Raw genomic sequence first — 18,232 nt, 5'->3', positions numbered from 1 at the left:
CCAGAACAAATTATATTTTTGAATGATACAATTCAACAGACAACCTGTCTTGGCCTAGCCAAAATTAAAGACTTAAACAAACCGTCTATTCCAAAACCAACACCCGACAGTAATAGCACTACAGATGTTGAGATAGACGTATCACATATTTTAAACCAAAACAGAACACATCCTGATTGGATGAAATGGTTGATCTGGCCCACAGACACAAATAACGGTCAAGATAGATTCCTGAACAAAAAACAGGGGTTCACATTGACCAGGCCAGACCCTAGATACTCCCAGAGACAACATCCAGGGATTGTAACTACTTACAGTGTAGGGAAACTCTGCCTCGAATGGCTACAAACATCCACACTGGCAGAAATTAAGCAACACTTGACTTTACTTAAAGAAGGTGCTGACTTGCGTGATTTCATTATGGGACCACGCAAACAGCGTCAAAAACGTTTCATAGCGGCCTCTATATATGCAGCTTACAATGAAGCTTGGAAAGTAACTCAAATTGAAACAGCAGAGAAAATACGGGAAATTGACCGTGTTAATTTGGAAAAATCACTTTCTGTTGTGGACAATGGGTTAATGAGTCTGTCTTCCAGAATATATTCACTGGACAGTATTGTATCATCTGCAATCAATATAATAGAACAAGACTTACTGATGTTACAACACGGTCAGTCGCAATTGCGTTCTATTGTACAGCTTGGCTAAACGTTACAAAATCTGCGTTCAGGCTACGTGCCTTGGCGTTTAATCAACACAACGTCATTATTCAGTATCTTTAACCTTACTGATACACAAATCAGTTTGGCACAAAAGGGTGCAGAGTATACAATTCTGAGCATTGAAAAACTTAAGAGATTACCATTGACAATGTCAGAGCGACCTGTCATTGAATGAATAATACATGGGATAATAACTATTCCGATAACAACTTTCCAGTTTCGATACTGTCAAAAATATATACAGGCAGGCCAGTATGAAAGGTTGGGTAAAGGATACATTAAGTCAACATGGAACTTACCTTATACACACACATGTTATAGTGATAAAGGACAGAGTGTATTTCTTAGTGGTAACAATTGTGAAAAATCACTAAGTGGTATACTTCTGTGTCAGGGCATACGTTTACATGGTGCCTGCGAGGGGACTTCAAATAACCTTTCATGCCACCAGCTCGGCACACCTGCAGCACGAATAGAACCATTCTTTAGACGGCTTTCTAACAGGAGCTATATTATAATTGTGGATCACAGATGTTGTGGCTTGCTGCCAGGAAAACCTTATCTAGTAAGCGTGACTTCCATGGTCATTTGCTGTGAGCGAGTATTGTTTCCGAATGACACTCCAGACAGGGAGGGAAAAATTTGGCCCAGTTTGAATATCTCTTCTATTCGAATTGATACTTTAAGCAGAATGAAGACTGTGCTCCTACAGACGCCAACCCATTTGACGTCATCAAAAGAAACGTATGATCTCCAAGTTGCAAGGACAACGGGTGAGATACATGCCTTGTTATCAACAAATTGCCCCCTACACTTCGCAGAAATGCTAAACGAAATCTTAAATATTTCTGATACAAATGGTATCGCGAGTGTATTTAAGACCGTTTTTTCGGGACTGTTAACCCCATTCAAAGCAGTCCTGGGTATTTTTCCAAATTTCGTCCATTCCATCTTTGGCGGACTTCCTCTCCTGTTGGGACTCGTAGCAGGCATTTTATTTTTGCTACTCCTGCTTCGTTATGGCAAACCATGTCACAGACAAGACTCCAGCAACAATGGAAGAAACGATCCTAGCTATACGCTACTGGGACCGCATAACTAAAGTCCTTGGATTAGCCCGGCTAAGAGATCTAAATATGACCTGGTTTCTTTCGTTCAGACCCATATGGCAGAATTGTGTCTTACCTGTATTAAGATGCATGCTATGCGGCGAAGAATACGTGTTGGGCACCTGTCTTACACTACAATCAGAAGTACCATTGGATGCAGATACTTTGTTGGGTCCAGTAAAGGCTCATGCATTGTGCTGTCCCCAGCGGCTACCTATCCTGATGACGGCATTCGTGGAGACTTCACCACTACGATTGAAGGGTAGTGAAGTACAGGATGAGAGCAGCATCAACCAGGTACGACCTTCTGTAAGCAGTACTGGTCTAAACATCACTGAAAGCGAACATGCGCATGACTGCATGGTAGCGACATTTTCCAACTTGGTCGAACTTTCACCAGAAGCGGTAGACTGTTTTTTCGAGAGTCTGTCTGAAATGATGTTTTCACCAGAACAGAGAGAATGACTTTAAGCAAGATTGCACACAGCGTTCCCTGAACTCTGAATTTGGCCTTCGGCTTTAAAAACAAAGCTACTGACAATTTTTTTTCCTTCTTCACTGAAAAACGAAAACTTTTTCCAAAACCCAAAATATTTACCTTTTGGCACTTATCTTCTGCTTAAAGTAGAACTATTCTTAGAGAACAGAGCTTCTATTCTTAGGAACTCTAGGGACAATACGTTACCTCAACCTCTAGCTTATGTACAAGTAATTGTATTTATATGTGATGAGATGGTCTCGCACCTTTTTTCTGTATTAAGAGCCATTTCATGTGTAATTTCGCAAATCATTCATGCTGAGATAAATTGTGCATCCTTTTTTGAATGATTACACTGCTTGAATGCATACAGTACCTATACTCATTTTTCGGGTATTTCGAATATGCCTATTTTCAAATGCAAAAAATGTATTTTGGGGTGGTTCGGTATACACATGCACTATTAGTTATGTTTACTATTGCTTAGTTAGTAAATATGGACATGAATTCGTGGAGTGGGTGTAGTATGTTTATCTAGGGACCTGTATCGATACTCCTATTTCTGACCCTTGTCCGGTTATAATTCACTAATATCTATACAACGGCACAGAATCCCGTTTTCAGATTAAGTCATAGCGCATGCTGTCACATTAAACAAGCCCTATTCCTCCAGCCCCCTAGAAAGCACACCGAGTTCTCAAAACAAACCAAACCTCTAGCAGACCTGGGAAATCCCCCGTAGCTATTGTTTTGATTTCGTTCGAGAACTCTTGTAAAGAATGCAAGAACGACCAGTTCTTATGACATCCTTACTGACGTATTATGTCCATCCTTACGTCAAACACGGCACCTTTCAGGTATAAATATACCAACGCTGCCCTAAGCAAAGACACGGTGGTGATGAGCTTGGAGCAGTGGCTACTTGCCGGAGAGCCCAGCTGATGCAGGAAGCCCACGGACGCTGCCCCTCCCTTTTTGACGCGCTGAGAGAGACGCTGCCTTTTCTCCTGCTGAGAAATCCAGCTTCCAGCGTTTCCAGCCCACCTTCGCGGGTGGCTGGGATATCGAGTCCTGAGAGAGAGATACCAGCCCTCCTGCCTTCTAAATCCCAGGTACTGAACTGACTAACCCCTTACAGAGAATTCTTGAGTCAGATTCTTGGCCAAACAAACTTAACTTAAACTGCTACTTACTTACTCCCTCCCACGTATTAGGCTTAGGTCAGGTACACCGGGGTAGGCGTAGGTAGAAGCACCAGTTGAGTACGATTAGTCAATGTATATATGTATGTATATCTTTTATCCATTTTAAAGTATCATATGGCTAAGAAACCATATCAATGCTTTTACAGTATTATTTTATAATCCTGCTTTTACTGTATGCACTTTACTTAACCTTAAGTATTGCAACTGTAGCGATTCATTTCTCTTGTATGAGAAAAAGAGACTGATCAATAAATAACACCTTTTATTGAACACGCCCATCTCTTCTTTCTCTACAAACTGGTGGAACTAAGTATGCACGTACTGACTGAGTAAAATAGTTGTCTTTTGTTTTTCACACGACTCTGGAGATATACTCTTGATCAGGGAGAGCAAAGTTGTCATGTTCTATGGTTGTCAGAAACTAAATCCCTTCTTGTCTATCCAGGGAGGTTAAACTCCTCCTCGCCTATTCGAGAAAGTTTCTAGTGAACTCTGAGCTAGCTGGCACACAAAAGTTAAGTCTAATATCGTCAGTAGAAGACCTAGTTAACCTCTGTCCTACGTCTATACTATTGAAGATATTATTCCAATGCGCAGAGCCTATTGGGATAATAGGAACTACACTACAAAACCTTAGAAATTCACTGAAAAAACTGTAGGTTTTAGGGGTGTTATAGTTAGCTGGACATTTCACTTATACAAAACCATTGAAATTCCTCCGATATAGTTAGTTGTACTAACTATATGTCGCGCGCCCGCAATCTACTGCTGATGATGTCACATATTACATCATTCATGACATGGTCAGTGACATCGCTGATGACATCTCAAATGACATCACTGATGACATCATCCACGTGGTGATACACCTCATCATACACTAGTATAACCTTTCATCACTCACTGTAAAGTACAGAGTACCATATTTGAATCCATTGACACACCAATACAAGTTTCTAAAAACCCACTCAGTGATTCCTAGATCTATACACACAACTAATAACTTAGCTACAGATTCACTCATACATGCAGTCAATGATCAATAGAAGTGAATTTCAAATGTTTTTAAATGCTAATTCCTAACTATATCAGGCCTGAAACGTTTGTTTTTTTCAGTGAATTTCGAAGGTTTTGTAAATGAAAATTTTTAAATGTATTAATTGTTTTTTTTATACTGATTTACTATATTTTTTAAACTATTTATTTTTTAGATATTTTATTTTTTAAATTACATTGTAATTACATTATACATTACATTACAAAATATACTTTCTCAGAATTAATTATTTTAGTTTAAATACTTTGCAAATAGGCAATAGACTTTTAAGTACAGTAGTTACAGTTGTTGCAATGGGCAACACAATTTCAAACACAGAGTAACATTGGCCTCAATGTGTTTTTCTAGTTAAATGCAATTAGTTACTTTATAGATTACTTTTCTAACCACAGGACTGGATCGTAGATTCAGTCCTCGGACACCTCTTGTAAACGGTTGAGTAAAACTGTTTTAGTTATAGTAGTGATTTTTAAGGAATATTATTGTATTTTAAAAGTTGACAGAATTTTTTTTCACATAGAATCACCAATGTTATCCTACGGGTGGAAATTCACTTAGCAGGTAAGTAGTGTTATCATTACTTTTTCTTACTCAGTCCTGGATCCTGGTTCCAGCACTGGTGCATCTCCTGTAAACAGTTGAAAGAATGTGTTTAAGTCATACAGGCGATTTTTTTGAAATATTTTTCATTTGTGAAAATAGACACAGAAACATTTCTGGTGAAAACCAGACAATGGATTCCTATGGAAGGAAATTCAAGTTACTGTACCTACGATTAGAATTACTTTTCAAGATCAGTATTGGGCTGAAAGATGCAGCACTGAGGTCTCTCCTGATAACAGGTGAGTAAATCGGAATTCAGAGTTCGGCTGATTTTAGAGGAATTTTTTAAAGTTCCAAAACTCCACACTTAAAAAAAATTCCAAATGAAACAAGTCAATGTTAGCCTACGGAAGGAAATTCAAGTTACTGTAAGTATTGTTAGAATTACTTTTCAGCATCAGTAGTGGGCTGAAAGATGCAGCACTGAGGTCTCTCCTGATAACAGGTGAGTAAATCGGAATTCGTAGTTCGGCTGATTTTACAGGAATATTTGTACGTTTCAAAAATAGACACTAAGAAACTTTTCTGGTGAACACCACAAAATAGATTCCTATGGAAGGAAAAACACGTTACTGGTAAGTACACTTAGATTTACTTTTCAGGGTCTGTACTGGGCTCAAAGATGCAGCACTGACGTCTCTCGTGATAATAGGTGAGTAAATCGGAATTCGTAGTTCCGCTGATTTTAGAGGAATGTTGTGCTCAATAGTGAAGGAAGGGGGCGGGGCCTGAGGTGACATGTGTGCAAACACGCCCCGTGGAGCGTTTTCGGTTGGGGAACTAATTCCTCTTCAATCCTGAGGTACCCTGTGAGCAAACTAGCACACCAGGTACCTCCAGTACGCGCCAGGGAGCTGCGTTGCAGAGAGGTGTTCAGAGGGCACGCCCCCTTTTTACAACACTCTGCAATGCAGCTCCGTGGTGCTTACTGGAGGTACCTGTTGGACTAGTTGGCCCCAAGGGGACCTATGGATTGAAGAGGAATTAATTCCCCAACTTAAAATGCGCCACAGGGCATGTTTACACACATATCACCTCAAGCCCCGCCACCTACCTTCACCACTGTGCAAACGCACACCGTAGCACATTCTAAGTTGGGGGATTAAGTCCCCTTGCATACTGGGTGTCCCTGGGGGCCAACTAGCCCACCAGGAATCTCCAGTATGCGCCAGGGGGCTGTGTTGCAGAGAGGTGTAAAAAGGGGCATGGCCTCATTCCACCTTGCTGCAACGCAGCCCCCTGGCGCGTGCATACTGGGGGTCCCTGGGGGCCAACTAGCACACCAGGATCCTCCAGTATGTGGGGCTGTGTTGCAGAGACGTGTAATGAGGCCACGCCCTTTTTTACACCTCTCTGCAACGCAGCCCCCTGGCGCGTTTGCAGAGGGTAACTAATTCCCCTTGCATACTGGTGGTCCCTGGGGGGCAACTAGCCCACCAGGAACCTCCAGTATGCGCCAGTGGGCTGCATTAGAGAGAGGTGTAATGAGGCCACACCCCTTTTTACAACACTCTGCAACACAGGTCTGTGGCGCTTACTGGAGGTACCTGGTGGGCTAGTTGGCCCCCAGGGACCCCCAGTATTCAAGGGGAATTACTTCAAATAGAAAATCTTCAGGTGAAAGTTTGGTTATAGCATTTCCTTAAAATAATGTTTTATTTGGAAGAAGATCATGTGGCAGAGTCTCCTAGAAGCTCTTAATATGGCAATAAAAGTGTGGAAGTTTATCTTTAGTGATTATCGATTTTTACACCATTTAACAAAAAGCACAATCTGCAAACCGAACTCTACCTCTCTGCCAAATTTGGTGTAATTCCGTTCAGCCGTTCGGGCTGTAGCCCTGGCTAAAGGTCCCTATGGAAAATTGTATGAGGAAAACACGTTTTGGGACCCCCCTTTTTTCTCGGGCCCCCACTTGACGAATCACCCCCAAACTTTCAGGGAAGGAGCGGAGCCGAGCAGATTCGTCCACCAGCGCCAACGTTATTCCAAATAGAATGTTGTGGGTTTCCTATGGAAAGTAGGTCCTAACTATAACTACCTACTGGCGACCACCAGTAGGTAATATATATATATATATATATTCACTCAAAAAACTATACGTTTTACTGGTGTTATAGTTAGCTGGACATTTTACTCATACAAAACCAATGAAATTGCTCCTATATAGTTAGTTGTACTAACTATATTTCGCGCACCCGCAATCCACTGCTGATGATGTCACATATTAGATCATTCATGACATGGTCAGTGACATCACTGATGACATCTCAAATGACATCACTGATGACATCACTGATGACATCATCCAGTGAATGTGGTTTGCTTCGTTATTTAAATATGCATTATATATATAGCAATTTACATTGAAGAATGAGTGGATATATATAAATAAATATTTGGATGGAGGATTTAGTAGCAGTGTAATTGACTGTTTACTTGACCAATGTATAATGTCTCACTAAATATAGTGGATAGTGACTAAACTGTGTGAATATCTGTATCACTTTGTCAGTTGTTGTGTAAACTGATTCTACAGTTGGTTACTAGCTATGTGAAAGTCTATATTAGTTATTGATTAGTTAACTAAGTATTTGTATGGGAGTGTGAAAGTGTGTGTGGTTCGGTGGGGGGTGTGTGACTGTCCAAAGATGTGTGAATAGTTGATTCAGTAGATATATGAAGTTAAAACTACATGTTCTAACAGTTTGGGTGAGGGAATCTCTTTAAGGGTGTGGTGATGAGCAAATATATTTCTCAAAGGTACAGGTCCAACAAACTAGAAAAATAAAAGGCAGTGTATGTGTCAATTGTTGTATATAAATAAGTATACATAAGACACAATGATTGTGTGAGTGACTGTATGGATAACTGTATACTTGTAATAATGATTGTATAATTCACTAAGTATGACTTACTATCTAAATGAATAGAAGAAGTGGTGTTTGTATAAGTGTTTTGCTAAGTAAATATGTAAGTATGATCCATTGTTTGCATAAGTGAGTAGGATGACTTCATATGTGAATAGGATGCGTGCTGTTGTTTAATGTCGATATAGATGTATAAGTATTTTTGATAGTGTTCTATTGTTCATTGACAGCATGTATGAGTGAATCCATAGGTAAGTGATAAGATGTGTGTATACATCTATGAATCACTGAGTGGAATTTTAGATACTTGTATTGCTGTGGCAATGGATTTAAATATGATACTCTGTATTTTACAAACAGTGATGAAAAATTGTAATAGTGTATGAAAAGGTGTATGTGATTGTCACGTGGATGATGTCATCAGTGATGTCATCAGTGATGTCATTTGAGATGTCATCAGTGATGTCACTGACCATGTCATGAATGATCTAATATGTGACATCATCAGCAGTGGATTGCGGCTGCGCGAAATATAGTTAGTACAACTAACTATATAGGAGCAATTTAATTGGTTTTGTATGAGTAAAATGTCCAGCTAACTATAACACCACTAAAACTTTTAGTTTTTTGAGTGAATTTCAAAGGTTTTTTTAAAACTAATTCCTAACTATATAACTCCTGAAACCTATGGTTTTTTCAGTGAATTTCAAAGGTTTTTTTAAATGCTAATTCCTAACTATATAAGGCCTGAAACCTATGTTTTTTTCAGTGAATTTCAAAGGTTTTTTAAATGCTGATTCCTAACTATATAAGGCCTGAAACCTATGGTTTTTTCAGTGAATTTCAAAGGTTTTTTAAATGCTAATTCCTAACTATATAAGGCCTGAAACCTATGGTTTTTTCAGTGAATTTCAAAGGTTTTTTAAATGCTAATTCCTAACTATGTAAGGCCTGAAACCTATGGTTTTTTCAGTGTTTTTAAAAAAAAATTGATTGGTTAACTGGCTTATTAAGTGTATCTTAGTGAATACATACATTAGCGAGTGATGTTTAAATATTTAAATATATGCATGAGTGATGTAATATGTGATGTCATCAGCAGTGCATTGCAGACGTGCAAGTTATAGTGAGTCCAACTAACTATAACGTGGGAATTTCAATGGTTTTATGCGAGTAAAATTTCCAGCTAACTATAACTGGTGTGAACCCAATGGTTTTTTCAGTGAATTTCAAAGGTTTTTTAAATGCTAATTCCTAACTATAACTGGTGTGTGACCTATGGTTTTTCAGTGAATATATATATATATAAAATTTTTGAGGCAAAATTAAACCCCTCATTTTGTTCCTTTTCAAATTAAATGTATTAAGTGTTACCACTTTATTCCAATCAAGATGACTTCAGGTGTGCCATACTTTTGTCATAAGGTAAGACTGTTAGCGTTCTAGTTGTTCTTTAGAACACTCTGGGACATTCTGTCATTGGGCTATAGTTGGGCTACATCTGGCTGATATTTGGGCTAGAATTTGGGCTCTTTTGTCTCTGGTGGCCATCTTGGGAGACTGCATATCAGAATTTTTTTAATGAAATATAAGAGGATTTGAGAAGTCACTCAAAATGTGCCCTAATTTTTCTTTCTTCAGCACTAATCATAATTTCTATGGCAAAATGAACCCCCTCATTTTGTTCCTTTGCAAATTAAATGTTTTAAGTGTTAACACTTTATTCCAATCAAGATGACTTCAGGTGTGCCATACGTTTGTCATAAGTAAGACTGTTAGCGCTCTAGTTGTTCTTTAGAACACTCTGGGACTTTCTGTCATTGGGCTATAGTTGGGCTACATCTGGCTGATATTTGGGCTACATTTGTTTTTTTTTGTCTCTGGTGGCCATCTTTGGGCTACATTGGGCTACAATATATATTTTTTCAAAGTTAATTTTCGTAAAAACCACTGGAGCACATATCTTGAGACATAGCAAAGGCACATCGGGCTACCAGTCCCTACAATTTTGCCAAGTTTGGTGGAAAACCATTCAGCCGTTCGGGCTAGAGTCCAACCGCCCTATGGAAATTAACATGGGGAAAACACGTTTTGGGACCCCCCTTTTATCTCGGCCCCCGCTTGATGAATGGGAAGGAGCGGAGCGCCGCGAGGCAAGTTAAGCAAAATTTCAGGAAGATTCCTCAACCGGCGCCAAAGTTATTCCCAATAGAATGTTGCGATTTCCCTATGGAAAACAATCCTAACTATATATACCTACTGGCTATCGCCAGTAGGTAATATATATATATATATATATTGCTTCGAATCTTCTAGCCCTCTGGTTCCCCTCCGGCAGAAGTCACGGCACAGCAGCAGGTGAATTTTCAAAAGTTATTTTTATTATTTACACACCATGTGCAAAATTACGTGCAAAATAGGACGGCCTACACGTTTTGGCTTCTACTAGCCTTTCACTGGACCATAGAGTCCCTGATGTCTAGACCTTCTTTAAATGCTTAGTGAGCGTGCCCTTTTCCCTTTCCATTGCTCCTCTAGACAGTTAGCCAAATTACGGCCAAAAGGTAGGCGCCATTTTCTTGAGTGAAAAAGATTCTAACTCATTTCAAAATGATATTTACAGTAAAGTAGACAAACATATATATATATATATATATATATATATATATATTACCTACTGGCGGTCGCCAGTAGGTATATATAGTTAGGATTTTTTCTCTATGGGTTTTTTGAAAATTCTATGTCTAATAACTTTGGCGTTTGTGGACGGAATCGGCTGAAATTTTCAGGAAAATGGCACATTTTGTTTCTGAGCAGCCCTTGAAAATTTGGGGGGGGTTCGTCCAGTGGGGGCCGAGAAAAAAGGGGGGTCCCAAAACGTGTTTTTAACATTGAGTTTTCCATAGGGCGGTTGGCCTCACTTTTAGCCCGAACGGCTGAATGGATTTGCACGAAACTTGGCAAAATTGTAGGGACTGGTAGCCCGATGTGCCTTTTGTAGGTCTCAATATATGTGCTCCAGTGGATTTTGAGAAATTAACGTTTAAAAAAAGATATATATCTGTAACAGCGGACCGGTTAGCGCTCTGGTTCGCGGACTTTTCGCGCAACGGAGCTTTGTGAAGCGAAGCTGATTGGTTCTCCGGCGTCTGTCAACATTCCAAACAGTCCGTAGCGGCCGCCATCTTGTCTCTCGGTAGGATCGAGAGACAAGAGGAGGTCAAAACAAAGGGGGAAATAACTATAAGGGGGCATAGTAGATCCTCGCTGACCCCCTAGGTTTGATGTGGAGGTTTTAAAAGGGCCCCGCGGGGCAAAAAAAAATAATAATAATAATAATCGAACGGCTGAATGGATTTGCACGAAACTTGGCAAAATTGTAGGGACTGGTAGCCCGATGTGCCTTTGCTAGGTCTCAATATATGTGCTTCAGTGGATTTTGAGAAATTAACGTTCAAAAAAAGATATATATCTGTAACAGCGCACCGCTTCGCGTACTTTTCGCGTTACGGAGCTTTGCGAAGCGAAGCTGATTGGCTCTCCGGTGTCTGTAAACATTCCAAACAGTACGTAGCGGCCGCCATCTTGTCTCTCGGTAGGATCGAGAGACAAGAGGAGGCCAAAGCGAAGGGGCAAATGACCATAAGGGGGCATAGTAGATCCTCGCTGACCCCCTAGGTTTGATGTGGAGGTTTTAAAAGGGCCCCGCGGGGCAAAAAAAAAAATAATAATAATAATCGAACGGCTGATGACCATAAGGGGGCATAGTAGATCCTCGCTGACCCCCTAGGTTTGATGTGGAGGTTTTAAAAGGGCCCCGCGGGGCAAAAAAAAATAATAATAATAATAATCGAACGGCTGAATGGATTTGCACGAAACTTGGTAAAATATTAGGGACTGGTAGCCCGATGTGCCTTTGCTATGTCTCAATATATGTGCTTCAGTGCATTTTGAGAAATTAACGTTCAAAAACAAGATATATATCTGTAACAGCGCTCCGCTTCGCGGAGATAAAATTATATGTGTATTACCTAGCTGTTGCTAACACCAGTTAGCGACGGCTAGTAGGAGATAGCGACCATCTTGGGTCCCACTTTGCATGTGAGTGATATTTATCACTAATGACATGCAAAGTGGGCATGCCAAGATGTTAGCGACTGGAAACAGTCGCTAACATCGCTATCTCCTATTATCAACTTTTGGAAATATTCGAGATAAGCGCGAATATCTCCAAAAAGTAACAGCTGCCCTGAGCAGTTCTTAGCCATGTTATCCAATGGGAGGTGGATAACATGGCTAAGAGCATTAGCTCGGTAATGCATGAATATCGCGGAGTTTTCAGCGACATTAATGCATTGCGCTCGTTTTTTATCGTATTTGCGATAAACCTTGATAATAGCAAGGTTTATCTGCGATAATTTCTGACGGTAAAAAAATCGTTGCTAAGCATCGTTAGGGATAAATATCGCTTAACCTTGGTAATATGCCCCAACGTCTGTTAACGTTCGATTCGAAGGAAATCAGGAATTGTTGAAAAACATTGTGTGCGCCATCTTGTCTTTTTTCAAATGCCACACTTTTGTCGTGCACGGCAGCCATTTTAGATGCCTTGACCAGATCCACTCTGTGAACGCTGTCGATCCTTAGCATGGCTCCCCACCCTCGCAAGCATCTCCCCCAGGCAGTGGTCACCCCCGCTCTCTGTTTTATGCATGGGTAATAAACCTCCCCCCATCTGCGCTGTTCTTCCCTGAGAATCACACCCTGTGCCCGCCCGACACCTCCCTTTCGCCCTATTCACTACCGCACCCTCTGACACTCCTTTTCCTCTGTGTCCGATTGTCCAGGCCGGTCCTAGGCTATCAGCTAGCCCTGCAGATGTAGTTTATGGCCACAGCTGTAAAGAATCACCCGTCTTCAAAGGAGTTATAGTAGATCAAGGCCCACACTCGATGAGATCCGTCACAGCAGAAGCGTTGCTATTATCTGAAAACCATTCTGTATTGTGATTGGGGAGGGGACCGAGCGTGAAGCGGAAGATTCCAGGGATGACTCTTTGTACATCAAAGTTTTTACAATTATGTGTCACATTAAAAATATATAGCACTCCGACAAAGTAGTAAGATTATAAAACTTTAATAATTTATAAATATATACAAGAAAACAAAAATAGTAATAACATATAAACATTTTTAGAGAAAAACAACGAAGTAGCGGTCGGCTGTGCGAATAGTCCCAACGCAGCACAACGTCCAGATTTCCGGCGTGGGGCGTCGCGGGGGGTGGGTGATCAGTAGCAAACTGTTGTGCGAATAGTTCCAAGGCAGCAGAACGCGCCGAAATCTAGATGACACAAAAGTGATGTCTAGTAAGTTGCCACCCAGCAAATAACGGCGTGGGGCGTCGCGGGGGGTGGGTCATCAGTAGCAAACTGTTGTGCGAATAGTTCCAAGGCAGCAGAACGATGGCACCAAGGTGATGTCCAGTAAGTTGCCGCACTGGTTTTGGTATCCTACAATGCTGCTCCGAATAACGGCGTGGGGCGCCCCGGGGGAGGCGGCGTGAACGGGCCTCTCCAGGTGGAGTCTCGTCTGTTGTAGTGGGGCGCCCCTTTACCGTTTCAGTTGCCATTCCGTCCGCTTTTGGTCCACTGTGTCAAAATCCGCCATTCAGCTGAGTTGCGCCCACTCTTGCGGTGCAGCGATAGGCGGCTGTCACAGGACTCTCAAAATGGCGGCAGGCTGTTTCCTTTTTGGGCCTGGTCCACTGAAATGGCCCTGGGACACCTTGGAAATCGGACGCTTGTCTGCTAGGTCTTGGACCCCATTCTCGAAAGCGTCCCCTCCGCCTTGAGAATTCATCAAAAGTTTTGGGGGCCCCGACTCCTGCAGGCTTCTGGTGGGGAGCGGCTGCCATGATTGCTCGCGGAATGACCACGACGGAGCTACGAGATGGTGGTGCTCTCATGGTGACGCCAGCTTCAGTCTGAAACATCCAGAAACAAGGTGGGGCTTTCATCGTTTGGGGGAAAAAAAAAGTTTTCATCCAATGAAAAGTGTTGTTTTTAGGTCATATGATCAAGCCTTCCATCATTAGGAAACCAAAAGTAAAATGAACCAATGAAAAGTTTTATAAACAAGTCACATGACCTGTTATGCGGCATAGGGTATAAAATGCGGAGAAAATACGTTGGCACGTGAGGCGGCGTCAGTAGCGGACCGATGTGCGAATAGGCCGAAGGCAATACAACGCGCCAAGATCCGGATGGCATCGAGGTGGTGTCATAGTTGAGAGTTCTGAGCAGCGGTTGTAACACTGTCTGAAGCTTATTTGCAGCTGCTGCAGCTTCACTACGCGCCAAGATCCGGATGGCACCGAGGTGGTGTGTAGGAAGTTGCCGCACTGGTGTGGCCATCCTACAATGCTGAAAGTCGGCGTGGGGCGCCCCGTTGGCCTGTGAGTTTGCGTCAGTAGCGGACCGATGTGCGAATAGGCCGAAGGCAGCACAACGCGCCAAGATCCGGATGGCACCGAGGTGGTGTCTAGTAAGTTGTCGCACTTCTGTGGCCATCCTACAATGTTGAAAGTCGGCGTGGGGCGCCCCGTTGGCCTGTGAGATGGTGTCAGTAGCGGACTGATGTGTGAATGGGGCCAAAGGCAGCGCAACAATATTTTCTACTATATTTCCGGTGTAGAAGAGACCACAAGGCGCTGAGATGCCAAGATCCGGATGGCACCGAGGTGGTGTCTTGCAAGTTGTGGTACTGGTGTGGCCATCCTACAATGCTGAAAGTCGGCGTGGGGCGCCCCGTTGGCCTGTGAGATGGCGTCAGTAGCGGACCGATGTGCGAATAGGCCGAAGGCAGCACAACAATATTTTCTGACTGACACCACAAGGCGCTGAGATGCCAAGATCCGGATGGCACCGAGGTGATGTCTAAGTTGCGGACTGATGTGCGAATGGGGCCAAAGGCAGCGTAACAATATTTTTTGTATGGAAGATACCACTAGGCGTTGAGATGCCAAGATTCGGATGGCACTGAGGTGATGTCTAGCAAGTTGGTGTGGTCATCCTACAATGCTGAAACTCGGCGTGGGTCACCCCATTAGCCTGTGAGATGGCGTCAGTAGCGGACCGATGTGCGAATAGGCCGAAGGCAGCACAACGCGCCAAGATCCGGATGTCACCGTGGTGGTTTCATAGTTGAGAGGCACTTCATCTGCAGTGGGGCGCCGAGATCCGGATGGCACCGAGGTGATGTCTAGCAAGTTGCTGTACTGGTGTGGTCATCCTACAATGCTGAAACTCGGCGTGGGTCGCCCCATTAGCCTGTGAGATGGCGTCAGTAGCGGACCGATGTGCGAATAGGCCGAAGGCAGCACAACGCGCCAAGATCCGGATGTCACCGTGGTGGTTTCATAGTTGAGAGGCACTTCATCTGCAGTGGGGCGCCGAGATCCGGATGGCACCGAGGTGATGTCTAGCAAGTTGCTGTACTGGTGTGGTCATCCTACAATGCTGAAACTCGGCGTGGGTCGCCCCATTAGCCTGTGAGATGGCGTCAGTAGCGGACCGATGTGCGAATAGGCCGAAGGCAGCACAACGCGCCAAGATCCGGATGTCACCGTGGTGGTTTCATAGTTGAGAGGCACTTCATCTGCAGTGGGGCGCCGAGATCCGGATGGCACCGAGGTGATGTCTAGCAAGTTGCTGTACTTGTGTGGTCATCCTACAATGCTGAAACTCGGCGTGGGTCGCCCCATTAGCCTGTGAGATAGCAGTTCTTTGGATTTGGGCCTGGCTCGTCTGCTGTAGTGGGGCGCCCCTTTACCGTTTCAGTTGCCATTCAGCTGAGTTTCGGCTGCTCTTGATGCTACAGCGACAGGCGGCTGCAACAGGACTCTCAAAATGGCGGCCTGTTCTTTGGATTTGGGCCTGGTCCACTAAAATGGCCCTGGGACACCTTAGAACTCGGACGCTCGATTTTTTTTTCCTTTCCTGTACATGCAAAAAAAGGTAAATGCCCGGTACGTTACACGCTTCATCTGCCACGATGAACTCTCTAGAGGAACCGAAAAAAAATATAGTTGTGGTAACTATACCATGCATTGTCATATGGAGAGGTGGCACCAATTAATTATAGTGCTGCATAAAAGAGAGATTTGGAGGAGAACCCCTGACCTGCTAGTACATTCATCAAAGAAGTGGCACTGAGAGCTTCAGAGGCAAGGGAAACGGTCCCAAATATTTAGAAGAACTTTGGAAAGATTAAAATGACATGTTTAGATTGTGGCAAATTTATTTCATGTGGACATCTGAGTGTTACTCTAATAAATACAGCATATGAACATCATCATAGTCGATGGTTGGTAGAGACATTTTGACTATATCCTGGACCTGCCCGTCCTCGCCCAAAATGGCGCCAGAATAAATGGGACTCGTAACTCCTTGTTGTGTACTGGTTGCAGAACCTTGAAATCACGAGATACGTATGCAGTTTTGAAGCACATGGCGGGCGGGGACGAGAATTGATTGAATATTTCGACATCCCTATTGATATTAAGTTCTGATGTGTTATTGATTACTGTACTGTTGAAAGTTCGAATTAACGTCACCCATGGTACTTGCCCGCAAATGTATATCTAGATAATTTTATTGTAACTGGCCCTGTCGTATTTTAATTATAAAATGTACGTCCACCGATTCCGTAACTGTTAGACACCTTAGTTCTTGCAACCTAATGGCCCGCCCGTTACGTTCCTCTACAGTGTAAATGTCTATTTATCATATACGATTACAGTTTGCTCCGTGGCCGGCCCACGTGGTTATAGGCTGTATTTGTATAATGAAATTTTCACAATAAAGGTTTTTAAAAGAAAACATGGTAGTAGTATATACATTGGTAAAGTTTTTAATAATAGTCACTGTTTTAGAATCATTAAAAGGCAAGTGAAATAAAGCAGACCAATTACATGAAGGGTAAAAGGTATAATACGAAGGAACGCAGTAAAGATAAATGGTCAAGGGCTGTTGTGTTTTCTATTCCTGCAACATAAAGTGATCGATAAGAATCTCATATTCAGGCGTATCGGCGACTAAGACAGCAGGTCGACCCTCTTTTGCTCAACGGCTCCGTCATGGGACGAAGAAACGCTCTTTTTCTCGAAAAAAGAATATATTTTACTTGCAGGACAGTTGTAAAATTTCCGGGAAAGTACATTAGCCTGGAACATTATAACATATATTTAAGAAAAAATAATGTTCGGAAGTAATGAAAAGCGTAATTTTTAGGTCATATGACCAAGCCTTTCATCATTACAATAAGAAAAGTAAAATGAACCAATGAAAAGTTTTATTAACAAGTCACATGACTTGTTATGCTTACGTTACGCGCTGCGCGCCCCGGATGACTTCCGGATGCGCTAACGCGGCGCGTCATATGACGCATTACGCGACAACGCAGGTACAGAATATAGTCAAAATGTCTCCACCAACCAGCGGTCGGAACACAACCCCTTTCAGCAGGCTAAATAGTTCTGTTAAATGACAACAGAAGGGACAGGCAACAAGAACCATCAGTCAAAGAGGGGAGGGCTAGTTCTTCTCTACCGGGTTACATTGGGGCGCTACCGGAACTGATCGAATTGGTAGTCTACAGTGTTTCTGGATGTTTCAGACTGAAGCTGGGGTTAGCATGAGAGCAGCACCATTTCGTAGCTCCGTCGTGGTCATTCCGCAACCAATCATGGCAGCCGTTCTTTATCGTTATTTTGGGCGGGGTGGGTGGCGGAGCAGAGCTGTTTTGCAGCCATCATTGTGTGGAGTTCAGTTCATCTCACTAGTTTTGTATTTGTCATGAGGGGTTGTTCCTAATGTTTCTATTTTAGCGAGGTCAAAAAGAGATCCCATTAGTGGCCTACTGATTTTGCTCGATTCCTTTTCTTTTTTTTTACACGATTTTTCGTTATCTGCAAAGACTAAACAGAGTATTGCGACTCTGTGTTTGTTTGTAAATAGAGAATGAACCAAAGAGAACTAATTCTAAAACAGTAAATACTTGGATAACAATGAATCAAATGGAGAGAGAAGCAGGCACGACGGATTACAATGGGGGCAAAGACCTGCGTTAACTACCTTTCACTATCTGCAAAGAGAGAGTACTCCTAATAGAAATGAGGGGGGGG

Source organism: Lissotriton helveticus, chromosome 6 (genome assembly GCF_964261635.1).
Source record: "Lissotriton helveticus chromosome 6, aLisHel1.1, whole genome shotgun sequence".
Classification (NCBI taxonomy): Eukaryota; Metazoa; Chordata; class Amphibia; order Caudata; family Salamandridae; genus Lissotriton; species Lissotriton helveticus.
The sequence above is the reverse complement of the archived record's forward strand: the minus strand, read 5'-3'. Positions refer to the sequence as shown.